Source organism: Mustela nivalis (assembly GCF_964662115.1).
Source record: "Mustela nivalis genome assembly, chromosome: 1".
Lineage (NCBI taxonomy): Eukaryota > Metazoa > Chordata > Mammalia > Carnivora > Mustelidae > Mustela > Mustela nivalis.
Window position 1 is genome coordinate 185,282,868 of NC_139020.1, and position 18,962 is coordinate 185,301,829.

Below are 18,962 nucleotides of genomic sequence, written 5' to 3' on the forward strand. Positions count from 1 at the left end.
TACCTTCCAGAAGCTCTTCTCTGTGAGGGCATGGACACAATAAATGAAAGCAGGCAAATAGAAAGGGCTACATGAATTTTCCAGTAAAGCCCATAGATTTTTTTTTCAAAATGCTCTGGGATCTCATTTCCCCAATTTATTTGCTGCTACTATTCTGCCTGGATTTACTCCAGTTGTCCCCTCTCTCTGGAATACCTGGCCCCCATTTCTGCTGGCTGAAACCACCCATTTTTTCCAAGGTCCTGTCAAACTTGTCCTTCTTTGAGAAGGATTTCCTGATTGCCTCTGGAGAAACAAGTGCTGGCAATGAGTCTGAATCAAATTGTGAAAGGAATGGCACTTCTGGAACATGCTATTGAACTCTAGGAAGAAACATTATTGGTTAAGTGAAGATCTGAGGAAAGACTCCTTAGGACTTCTAGTTAGAACATCCTACTTGCTTCACTACCAAACCCTGCAGTCAAGCCATGTTGTCTCAAAGAGAAGGTTAGCATCTCATGCTAAAGGGTAGAATGCCAACCATTCTGTCTAGTTTGCTCAACTCTGAACACTTTTGGGACGGTGCCTGACACATGGCAGACATGCCTTAACCCTCTGTGGAATGAAGAAAGTGTATCATGCTTCTGCTGTCCAGATTGTATAGCTTTGTGCACCTGATCCTGCTACCCACCTCCATCCAGAGCAGGCAGGGAAGGGAACTATCAGCAGTGAAGGTGCCTGCTCTTGCATTCTCTTTCCAAAGCATTGGTTCTCAATTGGGACTGTCCACAAGAACCAGTTAGGGAGTAACATATTGACATGGCAATATATTGACTTGGCCACACCTGCAGAGATTGTGGCTTAATTATTCTCGGCTAAGGCTCAATTATCTGGGGTTTCAAAAGCTCCAAAGTGATTCTAATGTTGCCAGGCTGAGAACCGGAGAACTGCTTTCTAGGAAAGTAAGCATTTTCACAACCATTTTTTTAGAAAGAAAAATCAAGAGTTTCAGCTGTGTGGGATTGCATGACAACTAGTATTTAGAGGTGATGTAGATACATGGTTTAGGAATATATAGGAATATAGTGGAGTTGAGATTCTCTGTGCGAGGCATAGTGTATTAAACAAGACAGTAGGGAAAGTGCTATGAAACAGACAAGGATGGTGGCATAATAAGTGACTGCTGAGGAGGTGTATGTGTGGGGGTAAATGGGGGGTTGCATGAATGAGGTGGTGAGGGAGGGCAACCTCATCACAGAGGTCAGGCTTTCTCTAAGAGGGGTTATTTTAATTGAAATGTGAAAGACATAACAGAACTAGCCAAGCAAAAATCTAGGAAAAGTGTTCAGATCAGAAGGAATGGCAAGTACAAAGGCCCTGAGGCAGTAGTATATTGGAGGAATTGTGAGCCAGAGAAGAATGGTAAGAAATGAATTCAGAGCTGTTAATTTCAGTAATTCCCTATTTGTTTCCTCAGCAACTGAGATCACTTTTTCTTTATAAAAATTAACCTTATTCTTAAAATCTCTATAATCATATGCTACTCTCCAGATAGATTCTGCAGAGCTGGGATGTCCTTCAACCTTTATGGTTTGCCATATCATAGTCCACATTCTCTATGTCCTCTTCAATTGCCACCACCTTTAGAAAGCCCTCCATGATCATTCATGATGGAAGCAATCTCTCTCCTCTCTAAGCCACCACAGCCCATTACCTTCACCTTTCTAATGGGTTGTAGCTCTTTGTCTTATGTATCTTTCTCAGCCTGCTATCTTTCTGCTACTACCTGCCCCTTGCTAGGATCTAACCTCAGTTTTGATTTATCTGGTAGTCCCTTGCTTGTTGCTCTGGGATAGCCTTCCATTGTGCAGGGCTCAAACAATGTTTATGGAAGAGTTACTTATGTGCACTCAATTCCTTTCAACAAGAATAAGAGCAATCCAAAAAACCTAAGTGCACACATGGTAATTAAAGCAACAAACAAAACTGTATTGGCTCTCTGCCTCTGAGTGTGCTGTTGACTTGCAGACAATAGCTTCTGATCACTCACCTTTGGAAGAACATATGACAATTCAAATGAAAAACGTCAACCCAGGCAGTTTTAGGAAAGCCAACTCATTTGTTGACTAAAAATGATCCAAATAGTCAGAAATGAAGACTGCCAGAAAATGAAGTGCCATCCTTTTAACCTACTTAAACAGACACTTGCAAGTAGTGTAGAAGAGAACAGAAGGCAGAATGAAAACAAGAGAATAAATAAAAATATTGTGGATTCACTTGCTATGGTCAGTGGTGTGTGACAAGGCACTCTGTAGCCAGCCTGACTTCTACACCTGTGGATTCTTCCAAAAAGATGCCCTTCATGGGCAGGGACCTTATTATCGGATACTATTTGATTGCCAAAGTCAATCTTATTCAATCCTACTACTGCCTTGAAGAATGGTCAGCACCATTCCATTTTTATAAACGTTGAAACTGACCTGTTGTTCTGGAGACACCATGGCTTGTGCATGTGGCAATGAGCTTTGGGACTAATAGCCTGGACTCTACTTCCAGCTCCACGCACTTGCTGTGTAGGACTGAGTAACATCTAATGATGTTACTATTGTTTCTTCTTTACAATGTTGAGAGAGTAGGCCAAGTCCACAGATGTAAAACACTAAGGACACTACCACATACACAGTCGGCATTCAGTACATGTTAGCTTATTCTGTAATTTGCCCAAGGCTGATGGGTGCTAAGGCAATGATTGGAATTTAGGTGTGTAAGGGAAAATACTAAGCAGCAATGGTCTTAAGTTAATGGAGTTAGCAATGTCCTTGGAAGCAGGAGAAATCACCCTAATTTTGCTCCCGTATAACTTGAGTGTAGCTGAACGGTCAGATCATTTCCTTTGCACCCTTTCTTTCTTGCTTGTCCAAGTTAGAACCCTTTGTGCTTGGTTCAGCAGCACATATACTAAAATAAGAAGCATACAGAGAAGATTAGCGTGGCCCCTGTGCGAGGATGACATACAAGTTAGAACCCTTTGGTGGATAAGCAGGGCTGGAACACTACTAGAGCCCTCCATAAACAAGGCTGTGTAGTGCAAGGTGAAGTGTGTCCATTCCCTCCTCTGGATATTTGGCATCAAGAATTCAGAGATTTCCAGGTTTGGTGGGGGAATCAGAATTTTTAGTATATTACTGACGAGCTCACACTTGCCATGCTTTCTGCTAAGCTTCCATTCACCCCTGCTCCCCTGCTCCATGTATTTCCCGTAGAGAAGGGGGATGGACTTAGAGAGAGACGGAACATGATTCTGTGAGTTTCCTCTAATTTGGGACTTCAAGTTTGAAACAATGTATGCTACGTGGTCCCATTGAATCTCCCAAGATTCTGAAAGACCCTGAGACCACTGCTGTATATGTGAAATCAGAGGAAGTAGGAGTTGTTGTTTTTGTGATGTTTGTACCCCACTCCCATGATAACACTCCGTTCAGTACATGCATTTGTTGTCCTATTTGCCACACCAGGCAGTGCTTATTTATTTCCTGATTTGTCTTCCTTTCTGTGTTATGAGTGCTCAAGGGCAATAAAATGTATCCAGCATATGGGAGTGATTAGAATCTCCAGCTCAGAAGTCAGGTATACCCATCTGCAGCTCTGATGACCTCTCCTTTCTGATTTTGTTCAGATAAATCAAAGTATGGCCCAGAACATCTATGTTTGGGGGCAGCATTCACCTGGTTCAGGTTGGTGTCCTAGATTACAAAAGGTGACATGAATGTGCATATTTCTTTTCTTTCTTTTTAAAAAAAAGATTTTATTTATTTATTTGAGAGAGAGAGTGAGAGAGAACATGAGAGGGGCGAGGGTCAGAGGGAGAAGCAGACTACCCATGGAGCTGGGAGCCCTTTGTGGGACTCGATCCCAGGACTCTGGGATCATGACCTGAGCCGAAGGTAGTCGCTTAACCAACTGAGCCACCCAGGCACATGAATGTGCACATTTCTATTGAGAATTCAAAGCTCTATCAGACTCTCATATTGAGGGAGACATGGTTCTATAAGAAGTAAAGAAGTTCTGCTGTTAATCAGTTAAAATTAAGTTTAGGAAGCTTCTAGATTCTTTATAGCACTCTTTATAGTAAAAAAGGGAATTATTATATCCTCAGTTTCTATATTAGGAGAATCAGTTCTTATATCTAGAAATCTTTACGCATTTCTAGTACAAATTCACTTAATGTAGGATTAACTTAGGATTTTCTCTGTTTCTTAAAATATCTTTTCCTCCATGATCATACATTGAGATGTAATTTTATGTGCCAAGCACCTTATAAAGCACTTGGAAAGTATATTAGCTCATTTAACCAACATAGTAATTCTCCAAATAAATATTAGTGTCTCTCCATTACAAAGAAAAGGAAACTGGAACTTTGAGGTAAGACTGGTTCTAAAGCTGTCTTTTTGTGCTTATACACCTCATGCCATACTGTCCTCATGTCTGTTAGAGTTCTTTGTTTATGGAGATGATCTCACCCAGTCCATTGTTTGGTCTATAAAACATCTGGGTCTAGAAATGTCAGAATTCTACTTTAGAAATCTGTCTAGATACAGGTAGGTAGATCATTCTGAGACCATTTTCCCTTTGAATCAGAATGTTAACTTTCCTGAACAAATAGGTCTTGCTCTTATAAACAGATTTTGCAAGGAAGGCTAAATGACATCCCACAGACAATACTATTCAAAGGTTTCATGAATATATATTATATTGTTAGGTAAAAAGAGAGGAATATTTGAATACATTAAGGATTTTAATGAAAACATGAACCACCTGTAAAACAAGAAAAAAGTTGTTTTCTAACAACACTTGGAAAGGTAAATGTATACAAAACTGATATTAAAAAAAGAAAGAAAAAAATTGAGGGAAGATAAATAGAAATGAGTTAGATGCAGACTAATCATAGTTATTGGAACTCTGCTCTGACATATTAAACTGCAAAACTGAGTGCTAGAAGGGAGTTTAAGAAGGGAGGGAAGGTCATGGCCTTTGACACTTCCCAAATATATGTAGCCAGAAAAAAAGACTAATCCGGTGTTTGCTGTCCAAGCTGAGCAAAGACTGGGAAAGAGCTTCTTCAACTTGGAGTGTTCTAACCCAAACCAAGACAACGGCATGAGTTAGTTCAATTTTGGGCAGGTGCTTTTCTGTATACCTAATGCTCACAAAAATTTCATGTTTTTAGACAGCAAATCTAACTTCAGAAATTTTTGTTGAAAAAAAAATAATTATTTAAAAAAGAACTGGGATCCTGGGTGGCTCAGTTGGTTGGAGCAACTGCCTTTGGCTCAGGTCATGATCCTGGAATCCCAGGATCTAGTCCTGCATTGGGCTCCCCGCTCAGTGGGGAGTCTGCTTCTCTCTTTGACCCTCCCCTCTCTTGTGCTCTCTCTCTCTCTCAAATAAATACATAAATTCTTTAAAAAAAAAAAAAAAGACCTATCAAGGCTATGCATAAAGGATGTTTGATTGCAGCATTGTTGATCCTAGTACAATTAATTGTTGGATTAATTGTTGATTGGAACCCAAATACTTGTTCATAGGGGATTAGCTAAATTTGTAGAAAGGGGGACTCTATGGTCATGTTGATGTAAAAAAATTATTTTAAATATCCACAATGCATTTAGCTTAAGATGTAAGTTAGAAAACACACTCAGGTTGATAAAAATAAATTAATATCAATATAATATACACATACACACACGTACATACAAAATTTGTAAGGTGCAAACAAATATGATATGTCTTTTCATCGGTGTTCTTTTCTGAATTATCCAAATTCTCTGCAACAAGTTTCTGTTGGCTATTAATAAAAACAGAATTCATTTAAAAAAATATCAAAGATGTTAATCATTCACAATACATATTATCGCGGCTTAACCTTCCCTGTTCCTTTACCCAGGCCCAAAGCACACAGATATGCCTCCCATTTCCACTAACGGGCAACTTAGGGAAAAGAATTCCACTATCTTATAATTTTTCCATTTAAGAAAAGACTGTTTTCATTATTCATACCCAGATGACTAGGACAGGGAAAAGAAGAGAGAGGCTGACCATACTGATACCAGTCTTCCAGATAATAACTATAACTGTCCCATTTAGCACTGGGGCAATACCTAGAGTCTTCAAAGCTGTCTCTGAAGTTATCTAATTAAACAAAGTAAGGAGGACAATGATGAGAGTGGAAGATTTAATCTGGGGAGCATGAGGGGGCCTCTGGATACTAAGGAGAGGAAATCAACAGAGGCGTAGTAACGAGAGGGGCCAAATGAGACATTCATTTGCAAGCAAATATCATAATAAGCTCGTAAAAATTTTGAGGGCTAAAAGCAAAAATCACAAATTAAGAAGAGAAGGAGAAAACAGAGAATGACAAAATTAGTAGAAATGGAGGAAGGGAAAGCTGTTCAAAGTTTTTACATAACCATATTGCTTCTAGAACCCAACATCATCAATCCACTTAATGATTCTTTGTAAATATTTGAATGAAGAACTATTCCGGTGACCCTGGGACTCACATAATTTCACAAGCCTTAAACATCAGGCCTGCCAATCAGAATTACCAATGACATTTATCTCTGTAACAGAGGGAGAACATTAAACATACATCACAGACTCACATTCTTGGGGGATGCCATAGAGGCCAGCCAGCCCCTGCCCTGTGATCAAATTTAAATGCACTGAGAAAACAAGCACATCAGAGGCTATCCAAAGAGCAAGTCTCAGGCATCCTAAGAGCAAGTTATTCATCAGGAACTCAGGGAAAATGCTGAAGGGGGGGAAAAAGAAAGAAAGAAAAGAAAAGTAAAAAGGCTTATCTGGAACCTGGTTGATCCAGTTCTTGTGAACACACTGGTTTACTTCACTTAATTACTGGTTCCAAATGGCTTGCTCCTACAATATATATTAATTATTCCAACTAGGAAGATGTATGAGCTGTTCCCTTGAAGTTCTTTCCAGGTTCGAAAGGGGGGGGGGTGGTATTCCCAATAAACCTTGATTAGTGGAGGGAAATCCAGAAGTGGGAGTGGCGGGGCCAAGGCCATTTATGCACTGGGAATTGAAAGCCAAAGTAGGTACACTTCAGTAGGTGTAAGATATAGAATTTTTTTTAGAGTTGCTCCATTTTCCATGACTTTCCTCTGACTTACTTTGTCCCTTTCAGTAGGTTTAAAGGTGTGCAGTGATACCCTGCCCATCCTGTAGACAGGCGTCTCAACATCTTTCTTTTTTTTTTTTTCCCCCTCATCAAAACATACAGACCTGCAGTTAATATACGGCTGCCAATTACCAAGTGTAAGCTTCCGGGCCCTGAATTCACACAGGTCAGAAGGCAGAGGAGAAAAAGTGCAAGGCAGTAAACATACCTATGTGCTTTGATCATATCTGCAGGCACATAGCCTTATTGCCTATTTTTTTTTTTTTGGGGGGGGGGGCAAGGGGTGCTTTACTGATCAAAAAGCAACAGATTCCTAGCTCTCTGCTTGGAATACTGCTCACCGCATTTCTGATATCTGACCTGGAGCAGGAGAGGTGGGCTGGCCAGCTTGCATCACTGTAGTGGATACCAAGCACATGAGGAGCATTTTCAGTCATGTTTATGAATTAAATATAAAGGGATTCATTTTTGCAAGATGCCCTATGGGGCACTCACTCATCATAATCCTGGTCTATTTGATCTGTCCCTTTTTTCTCGCTCTCTCCCTGCCCTCCTCCTTTCCTTCCTCCCCTCCTCCTCTCCTTGCTTTATTTACTCATTCCTCTTATGCACAACCACTAAAGGTCTTTGATGCTGTGGATCACTGGGGAGAAATATTCTGCCTTAGCCTTCACTTTGCTTTGCCTCTTGTATTATTACACTGGATCTGCCTCCCTTCCAGACATCCATTGAGAGCAGACTCTGAAGTATAAACAAATTTTTTCATTTGTTTAGACAAAATGGCACTAGAAAATGAAAATCACAAAGCACATTCACAAGAAACAGAAATTAAGACGACTCCTGTATGCTCTACAGCCCTATATGATCAGACTTGCCTTGTCTCCTCTATCTTCCCAGGTGATTGGGAGTTGGTCACAGGCCGAATGAAGGTGTACAGGAGAATCAGTTGCCTTCAACACCTATGCATTAGTTTCCTAGGGCTGCCACAACAATTTGCCATAAACGGGGTGGCTTAGAGCAACTGAAATTTACTCTGTCACAATTCTGGAGGCCAAAACTCAGAAATCAGCAGTTTTCAGCATACCTAAAGTATCAGTAGGACTGGTTCCTTCTAGAGGTTCTAAGGGCGAATCTAATCCATCTCCCTCCCCTAGCTTCTGGTGGCTGCCAGAAAGTCTTAGCATTCCTTGATTAGTAGAGGCATCATTCGAATCTCTGCCTCTATCTTCACATGGTCTTTCTCTGTTTCTCTGTGTGTTCTTTCCTTTATTTTATAAGGATACTCGTCATTGGATTGAGGGCCCTCCCTAAATCCAGAATGATCTCATCTCAAGGCATTTAATTACATCAGCAAAGATTATATTTCCAAATAAGGGCACATTCACAAGTACTGGGGGTTAGGACTTAGACATATTTGTGGTGGGCACTATTGGACCTGTATTTGTCCTTGTTCTCTTCTCCATCATATTACCAAAGCTGAGCAAAAGCAAAAAGCCCCACAAAGGTCCTATAGCATGCATAGAGAATATGAAAGGACGCAGTGTCCTCACAGAGTGTCCTTGCAAAGTCTTCTTTGTAAGCAAAGATTGGAAACATCTAAGTGTCCATCAATAGGAGGCTTGGTTAAATAAATTTGGTTCATCTCCCCAATGGAATAACATGCAGTTACTAAAAAGAACAAAGCAGGGCCTACATGAATTGAGATGGAAATATCTCCTAAATATGTTGCAAAGATAATTAAGCAGATTATAGAACAAAATGCATGTCATTCATCCATTTAAAAAAAAGCAAATTATAAACAACAAACCCATATAATTCTCCTTTTGGGGAATTTCTCTGTTCCGATGTCAGTTATGTGATTCTGAGAAGGGGGACTGCCAATCAGTCTCTTAATCCGCTTTCTGTGCCATAAAGAGTATCCTGATCTGGACAATCACAGTATCCTATTCTGCTAACCACAGTGATGGGATGGAGATTGGGGTGAAAACCAAGCTGGCTAATTAGAAGTCTTCCAAAGATTTTTTAAAAATTCGAATTTTGAGGAGGAAAAAGTCTCTTGCCTGTTTGGCTCTGATTAGTTTTCTATGGCTTCTGGAACAAAGAACTACTACAAGCTTTGAGGCCTAATAGAACACAAAGTTATTATCTCATCATCCTGTAGGTGAGAAATATGATTCACGTCTCAAGATAGCAGTGAGGTTGTGTTCCCTTCTGGAGCCTCTACAGGAGAATCCATATCCTTTCCCAGCTAGCTCCATCTACAGGCCCTCACTTCCTTGGCTCCTGGTCCCATTCCTCCATCTTCAAAACCAGCAACAGAAGTTCAAATTTTTCTCATATTACATCTTTCCAACCTTGCTACCACTGTCACATCTCCTTCTCTGACTCTAATTCTTCTACCTACATCTTTTACCTTTAAGAACCCTTGCAATTCCTTTGGGCCCACCCGGAGAATCCAAAATAACATCCATAGTTTTAGGTCAGTTAATGAACAATTTTAATTCCATCTGCAATCTTAACTCTCCTTTGCTATGTCAGGGAACATATTTTAGGTTCAGGCGATGACAATGACATTGGGAGGTGGGGGTGGGTATTGTTCTGTCACCAATCTGGCGGTAAATCCAGGCCTGCCAATAGCTATCCTCTCTAACACAGGGAGAAACACCACTGAGGAGGGAAAAATGAGGCATTGCCAAGAGATAGAGAAATGACAGCAGTTGAGACCACCCTGTTGGAGTTCCTTGATCTGGCCATTCCTAAAGCCAACACACCTCACTTCAGTATGACTGTGTAAGTGAAGAGATTCCTCCCACCTGTTTAAAACATTTTTGAATTGCGTTTCTCTCATTTGTAATTGAAAGACTCCTAATTACTTGTGTGTATATGTGTTTCATATGCATTTTAATATGTCTAGAAAAATCCAGAATCGCAGATAATAGAATTGGAGTGACTGATATGAGGTAGCTTTCATTTTTAACAAGTATATTGTATGACTGTTATACAATGGCACATATTACTTGTGTAATTGTAAAAGTGAAGAAAAAATAAGAGACTGTTACATTAAAAGTTAAGTTCATTCAGGGCTTCAAGGTCCAGCTTAAGAAGCAGAAACCTCACATATTTCTTTTTCGTTTGGTGCTTTTAAATAGTACATGAGTCCATTGAAGAGCCCATAATTACAAGTTGCTTCTTAGGCCCTGATAATATACTTTATCCTTTAAGAAAGCTATTTAGATGGGACCGCAGATGATAAAAGGCCTATGCTCAGAGAGACAAAGAAGTTGCTGGCTCACATCCGCAGACCTGACGTGTCCCTGTCTGGGTCTGCATGGCAGGCCGTGAAAGCACAAGTTTGTCCTAGTTCCATTTCTTGCGTCTTCAGACTATAAATAGGTGCATTATGGGAATCCAAGTTAAAAGAAAAGGAGGAGAAACAAGTGCCTGCATTTCCCTTAACGAAACAAAGAGACAAAAGCAGCCTGGACTCCAACTGCATTAAAATAGGGGAACGGAACAGTTTGTTAAAATGTCACAATTAAGAACGCTGAAGAATTCTCCTACTGGACTTGGCAGTAGGATCCAGATATGCTGGATCTGAATTCCCTTATTTTCTCTGTGATGAGGCCTCATGGCTAGAAAACCCATCAACACGCACGGGGCATTTCCATGTCACTTCCCTAAAAGAGACCATCTGAGTGCCCTCGTCAGGGAACAAGAGGCGTCAGGATTCAAATGTGGGCCTTTCTGGTGCATGGGTCCATGATTCTCAAAGAACATTTCAGAACCACTCAGGGACCTTGTTAACCACCCAGATTCTCAGGTTTTTCATATTTCTGACTGCCACTCTATTCTAATATCCCAGGTCATAAGAAACTAAGACTGGGAGGCATTTCAGTGAGTAACCATTATTGCCCACAGGTTTAAAAAACAAACAAGGAACCTCACACTCTATTACAAAGAAAGTCAGCAAAACTCAACCCTTCTATAAAGAAATAATTAATTTTTAAAATGTTAAATTCACCAGGCTGTAGGCAATTATTCAAATTTCAAGGAAAGAATCAAATTTTATTGATCGAACCTTTCTAGACTCACATCAAGAAATTGCAAGTGGGAGGCATAGTTTCAAAACCCTCTGTTTTCTGCTGAAATATCCTTATCCTCACAACATAGCTCATTCACATTTCTGCTTTGTTTGGCTGCAGGGTTGGCCATTCAGAATGCTATCACCTCCTTTAAACCAGATGTTGAAAAACAACAGTCAAGGTCTCCTCTGTGGCTGAGTTGGACTGGACTCATTTTTAAGTAACGAACAAGTAAACGCAGGGCATCATTTTACTTGCTCATTGTTCCCTCTATTCGAGAGTCTGCTGAAACTAAAGAACAGAAAGAATCAGAATGCAACCAAAGGGGAGCTGGGTTCAGATGTAGACCCTGCCTCAGTTCACTTTCCTACCTCCAACACCCAGCTCTGTCCCTCCAACCTCACAGCACTTATCTACTAATTACTATATAATTGACTTACTTACTAAAGCTACAGTTTAGGTCAGTCACTTCCTCTTCAGCATGGGAACTCCCGAAAGCTGAGAGTTTTTGTCAGTTTTGTGCATAGAACAATGCCTGGAACATATGAAAGCTCCTAAGTGAGGGAAGGGAGGAAGAGGACTTTATACTGGGCAAGAAGAAAACCCTTATAGAAAGAAGCAGAAATAAAAGATGCACAGGGAATGTGGAAGCCACCAGCTATATGTGGCTATTGAGAATGCGCAAAGGGGCTAGTCTGAACTGATACTGGATTTTGAAGACTTAGGACCAAAGAGAATGTAAAAGATCTCATTAACAATTTTCTATGTTGAGTGCATGCTGAAGTGATAATGTTTTGGGTATTATTAAAATCAATTTCTCCCATTTCTTTTTACTTCCTTTAATTTGGCTACTAGCCATTTTAAAATGACATTTGTGACTCATATTCATGGCTCACACTGTATTTTTTGTTTTTGTTTTTTTTTTAAAGTAGGCTCCATGCCCAATTTGGGGCTTGAACTCATGACCATGAGTTCAAGAGTCATATCCTCTGCAAACTGAGCCAACCAGGCACCCACACTGTATTTTTAAAGGTTCGTGATGGAATTTCTCAGTCTCATCATTTTTTTTTCTTTGTTTTTTTTTTTTCCTGCTATCTTTATTTTTAACTTTCTATTTTGAACTAATTTCAGAATGACAGAAAATTAGCAGAGAATTATACAGTTAATATATAAGCTTCCCCCAGACTCCTAGAGTTAATATCTCATAATACTTTTAACTGAAACTACAGACCTTATTCAAATTTCAACAATTTTCCTTTTAATGTCCTTTTTCTTTTTCGGAATCTGATTTAGGATTCCACGCTGCATTTACATAACCCTGTGTAAGTTTAAGGTACACAACATGACGACTTGATCTGTGTATATATTGCAAAATAATTATCACCGTAAGTTTAGTTAACACCTCCAATACCTCACTAATGACCTTTTGTGTGTGTGTGGTGAGAATATTAAAGATATTGGCAACTTTGAAGTAGGTGATACAGTACAGTTGACTATAGTTACCATGCTGTCCATTGGAACCCTAGAATTTATCCATCCTATAACTGGAAGGTTGTATCCTTTACCAATATCTCCCCATTTACCCCATTTCCAGTCACCATTCTACTGTTTCTATGAATTTGGCTTTTTCAGATTCTACACTGTCTTCCTCTGACTTATTTCTCTTAGCAGAATGTCCTCAAGGTCCATCCAGATGTTGCAAATAACAGATTTCATTTTTTAATGGGCAAATAATGCTCCATTGTATATAAATATACATATATTTCCCTATAATATATAAATGTTAATATATAAGTATACATGCACACACATATATAAATGTGACCCCCACATAATACATTTTCTTTGTCTGTTTACCTGTTGATATTTCCATGTCTCACCTCTTATGAATGGTGCTGCAGTGAACAGGGAAGTGCAGATATCTTTCTGAAATTGTATGAATCCTTTCTTTGAAAAGCATTTAATAGGGCATTTTCTCAAAAGCTGTTTGGGGGCTCACTGGCCAAACTCATCTATTGAGTGGGGGGAAAGCAGTGTTCCTCGAAGGACAATCAGGACTCGCTGCATGCAAGTGACAAATGTTTCCTTTTGTGGTACCCTGCTGAGATGTAGGAATTGCAAACTTAGGAGGAAGCATATTTCCTCCATCAGCCACCTCTGTTCCTTCCCACTGTCTACTCAGCATACTGGGGCTCACGTCCCATCGACAATTCCTCTCACAGATTTGCTCTACGAGGCTGAAGTCAGGAAAAGGAAAAAAGGAGGGAGGAAAAAAGCAGGGTCCAACTTTGGAATCAAGAATGATTTGCATTCAAGAATGATCTCTGCACTGTGATAATATCCAGAAGAATGACAAGTGAGCCCAGAACAACAGATGGAGATACATTTATTGATGGGTAGAGGTTTCAGCTCAGGCATAAAATCTTTGGGGACATGTAAATGTAAAAATCAGTAAAAAGGTTTACAAAGAAGGCCCTTCGTGAGACATTAACATCTTCGATTGAACTATCTCGCTGTTGGAATACTGTTGGCTGGAAATGAGAGCCAGTTGGAATGGAGTAATTTGCTTAAAGACACTAACTATTGATAACCGGTAAATCTTTCAAAGGGTGAGGAGAGATTAAAATGTTTATCATGTATCTAAACTACTTTACAACGGAAGCATGCTGTTGTAGAAATGGCCTTCACTATATGGATTAACTCTTTTAATACACAGAAAGTGTTTAATGTAGACATTTTTCAAGATACAAATAGCAGACACTCAAAGAACCTCTGCATTCAAATGATTGGTCCTGCTCTTTATCCAACCCTCAACCTTGCTCTAAGAAGCTATCAGTCATTCCTTTCCCAGTGGGGCCCCCGTCATGGCCAGCATAGGATCCTGTCTGATACAAGTTTCTCCCATCACTCATTTTCTTTTCCTTCCAGGTTGTGTGGAAGTGTGGAAAGTAGGAAAAAGAGTTAGTGTTTTGGAGCTGGGTATAGTCGTATTGGGATCCTCATTTCAAAATTTACTAGTTCTGTGTCCTGAACCACATGGAATTGCCAACATTCATGTGGGTTTGATTGGTGAAAACGACAATTTCACATGGTTTAGTCTAACACCTGAACTTCTGAGCTTTGGTTTCCTTGCTTAAAAGCAGGACTAATGCGGCCTTTAATTGTGAAAATTACAGGTGTGTAAAGCACTTGGCAACGTCCTTGGACAGAGGGGGAGCTCAGTAAATGGCAATTGCTATCATGATTCACTTAGAGTATGTCTCACATACTCTTTCTTCCTCCTTCTTTCCCAGTTCAGTTATTGTCCTTTACTCAAATGCAGTCACTTTAATAACTTCCTTTTTTTCTCTTTGACCTCTTTCTTAACCGTCTCAGAAATCTCTCTACACTGTTCTGCTCTCTTTCCATCCCTTCCCCCACATCCTCTGTCCACATGAACCACAAAGGAACCTCATCACAACTACTGAGTGTAAGAGTAATGGGGGGGGGGGGGAGACATACCGCTGTCAATGATAAGACAGTGAAACATTAAGAAATACTATTAGATTCCATAAAGAACCTTTGCCATTAACCTCTAAGGCCCTTCAAAGTTCCCAAAGCAGCTTTCACAATGTCCATAGAAGTCCCTCCTATCATCTCTTCGATTGCTAATTAGAAATAGCTTTTCTTTTAGTATGGATTTCCAGACATATCTTAAAGATTATATTCAGTTTTGTAGCAACCTTTTAATTAATTATATGGCATCTGTGTTGTTCGCTGTAAATGCATGCCATTTTAGACTACTGGAGCTTATTAGGCTACTCTTGGAACCTCACACTCTACACTGCAAGTGGAAAATGATGACTTATAAATGAACTTTGGAAATGCAATTTATTTGTAAATTTGGAGTAAACCAGATTGTTAAAATCCTGTGAGAACAAAGAAAGATGGTACAGGTGATGTCTAATTTGCTTTATTTTGTGAATTACAAATCCTAAACTAAAGCAAGTTGGTGCTTAGTATCTCTTTACAAAAAGTTATTTTGGGTGATTAGAAAGTTTCTGAAATGTTGTTTGCAAGATCTCTATAAAGTAACTGTAGTTTCTCTCTACTCTTAGTTGACAAGGGCTCTTCATTATAAAACCTCCTCAAAAGCACATGGCCTGAATGTGGGCATTCATAGGAGATTTTTAAATTTACCAGTACATTATTTTTTAAAAATTTTCATTTCAAAAGTGAACTCAATTAACTCATTAAAATGTCATTCTATTATACATATTGTCTACTTGTTGGAGATTTGGGAATGTGCATTTTATGTGCAATTATTTTTAATAAAAATCTACTGGATTCACAAATTAATAGGGAATATTGCCTTGCACTGGGTAAACTAAAATCTACATTATTGCTGGGTGTGACTGAAAACAATATTTTATTCATATAAATTAATACAAGTATCATTGGTAGTGTTTTCAGACTTATCATCTAATTTCATCCACTGGCTCCTCTTTAAGATTACTTATATAATTATAACATTATTCACGTGAGTGTTGTTATTTTGTTAGTTTTGGGAGAAACCCTTATTTCCTATACTGTTTAATTCAGTGGAAACAACTATCTTAAGTTTTGTTTATGTTACAAAACAACACATTTAAACTATAACAAGGTATAAACAAGTAACAACACCATAACTAGGGGTGCTTGGGGGGCTCAGTTGGGAGAGTATGCAACTCTTGGTCTCCGAGTTGTAAGTTTCAATCCCATAATGGGTGTAAAGATTACTTAAAATACAAATCTTAAAAGATAAATCCCAAAATTGGAACTAGAGGACTTAAACTCTACCCCTTTAAAATTATGGCTTGCTACAAAATAATTGTAGAAAGTGGCTTCAACAGACAAGTAGTACAAAAACAACTGACATTAAATTTTCAAAAAAGACTTTGCTACTATTTAAGGTGCAAAAAGGCCATTTTTAAAAAATTTAAATTCAATTAACATATAATGTATTATATGGTTTCAGAGGTAGAGGTCAATGATTCATCAGTTCTATGTAATATCCACTGCTCATTACATCACGTGCCCTCCTTAATGCCCATCACGCAGTTACCTCTCTCCCCCCACCTCCCCCACCAGCAACCCTCAGTTTGTTTCCTATGATTAAGAGTCTCTTATGGTGGGTTCCTGGGTGGCTCAGTGGGTTAAGCTTCTGCCTTCAGCTCAGGTCATGATCTCAGGGTCCTGGGATCGAGTCCCGCATCGGGCTCTCTGCTCAGCAGGGAGCTTGCTTCCTCCTCTCTCTCTCTGCCTGCCTCTCTGCCTACTTGTGATCTCCCTCTGTCAAATAAATAAATAAAATCTTTAAAAAAAAAAAAAAGAGTCTCTTATGGATTGTCTCCCTCCAAAAAAGCTATTCTTATATTGTACAATTATAAGATGAGCCACAGTATTTTGTCAACATTTGAATTATAAAATGGCTTGGATCTACACTGTTCAATATAAATATAATGGAAACTGCAATGGGAGATGGATGTGTGACTTTAAATTTTCTAGTAGCTACATTTAAAACATAAAAAGAAACAGGTAAAATTAATTTAAATAATTTATTTAAACCAATATATTTAAAATACTACCATGTCAATGTCTAATCAATATAAAACATTATAAATGAAATTTTTAACATTTTTTTCATTTTTTTCCACTTATAGCAGGACTCCATTCAGATTAGCCACATGTCACATGTTCAGTAGTCACATGTAACAAGTGTATAATAATAGCCCAAGTCTTGATCTTTGTCAATAAAGAGCTTAAGGTATTTAAATCAAGCCTAATTTCTCCTGTTCATCTAGTAGTATCTTCTGAATGCCTATTATTTTCTAATATTACACTAAATTCTTCAAGTATTTTGAACAATAGACCCTAGGTAACAACATAGAAAATCAACTCTGATTCAACATAGAATTTTCTACAACTAAGTGTCCTTAAAGTCATTATACCCCCACTTTATCTAAAGTAAGAGTTACTATGATAAACATTGAGGTAACAAAGGTTAATGATGATAGCAAAGGCTTACATCTATTAAGGAACCATGAGTTAGACATTGTTCACATGTGAGAACTTTCACTTAATTCTTAGGTTAACCCTAGAAGGTGGGTGCTATGATACTCAGAACTGTAAACTCCTAATGTGGGTTTCACCAATGTGAATAGTGCTTCTCATCCCCCATGCAATGCAGTAATAGTGGACTATACTTATTCAGAACTTGCTATGGGTCAGGCACTAATATTAAGCAATTAAGCATCATTATTTCACTAAATTTCCCTAAAACCTTATATGATGGGGATTATTAATTCCATTTTTCCAAGTTAGGAAATTGATTCAGAAAGTATAATTATCTTATACAAAGACTGTAGCCAATAAGTGGAACTAAGTCTTTGCTCATGCCATGCTATTTACTATAATATATAGTCTATTTATGCATAGCTCATTTTGGACAAAAGGTGTTTTTCTGGGGGCTCCCTTGTACACTTGGAAAGATAAGGCTTACTTGCTAGAAATAATTATAAATTATTTTGAGCACAATACAAATTGTGTGGTTCTAATAATAAGTGCAGATAAGTTTAGTAGGAAGACATGGATCATTCTGGAACAAAGATTAAGGGAGAAAATGTTCTTTTTGGTTTTAAATGCCAGCATTGCCCAAGTGGCACTTACATCAGGAACCCACATATACAATCATTACAATAACTGCATTTATTATAAGGCCTGCTGTTTGTTGACTGCTTTATCTTTGGCAAAGCTTTGGACATATTCTGGCTTTTCCGATCCATATTATTACCTTAAGAGGGCAGGGGAAATATATGTTCATTCTATTGTTGAGGGGTAAAAGAGACTGACGTGTCTAGGACTGCATAGTAGCTCTTGGGTGAAAGAGCCAAGTTCAAGTCAGGTTTTGTTCATCTGAGTCTAGCATGCTTTTCTCTATGTCAGCGTTTTCAAGAATCTAGTACAAGCAGCCCTAAGCAGGCCTGCTCTTTATTTTGGTAACATTTATCTTTATGGATATTAGAAAAATATATAGAGTATAGCAAACCATTCTTTCAAGGGCTTTATTGCTTAGCATGTATTAAGTTACAAAAGTGAGTTTAACCAAATAAAAATGATAAGTAAATAATAGCCTAGGTAGTATGTGCATATGGTACAAACCTAATCAAAATTTGGGAAAGGCCACCTTATATAATGCCATATACTTCCTAATAAAAATTATTACTTGTAGTTTCTATTACTTGGTGCAGGTTCCAAGGGACAAGTTGTACATTTAATTTTTTCTTTGCTTCCAAAAGAACATGTACTACCAATGGTGAGTAAAGCATCTTATACCCTCAGCATTATTCCATTTGAACTTGACATACCGATTATTTGTATTATTATCTTTTCTTCTTCACTATGCTGTCAACGCCTTGGGGACAATGACTTTATTCATCTTGGTGGCCCTCAGTGTGCTGAGACATTTATTTCCATCAGGTTAGTATTTTAGAAAGAATCAGAGACCTACTTAAGTTCCATCAAGAGAAAGAGCCTGTTTTGGGGAGGACATATGTGGACAGATCTAGAAGTAAAAATGATAGAGGCAACTCTGGCTCTCCTCCCATTCCTCTCTCAGGACACGATTCCGTGAAGTTCTCTATTTCTCCCTGATACTCTCTATCCTCCAACTGGCTTCCTTT

General features: G+C 38.7%; 1 protein-coding gene across 2 annotated transcripts in view; it reads right to left on the reverse strand.

Moving 5' to 3' along the window:
- The window catches only part of SYNPR (synaptoporin), a 314,225-nt gene that overhangs the window by 81,787 nt on the left and 213,476 nt on the right, over window positions 1-18,962 (reverse strand). The gene's annotated exons all lie outside the window — the stretch shown is intronic.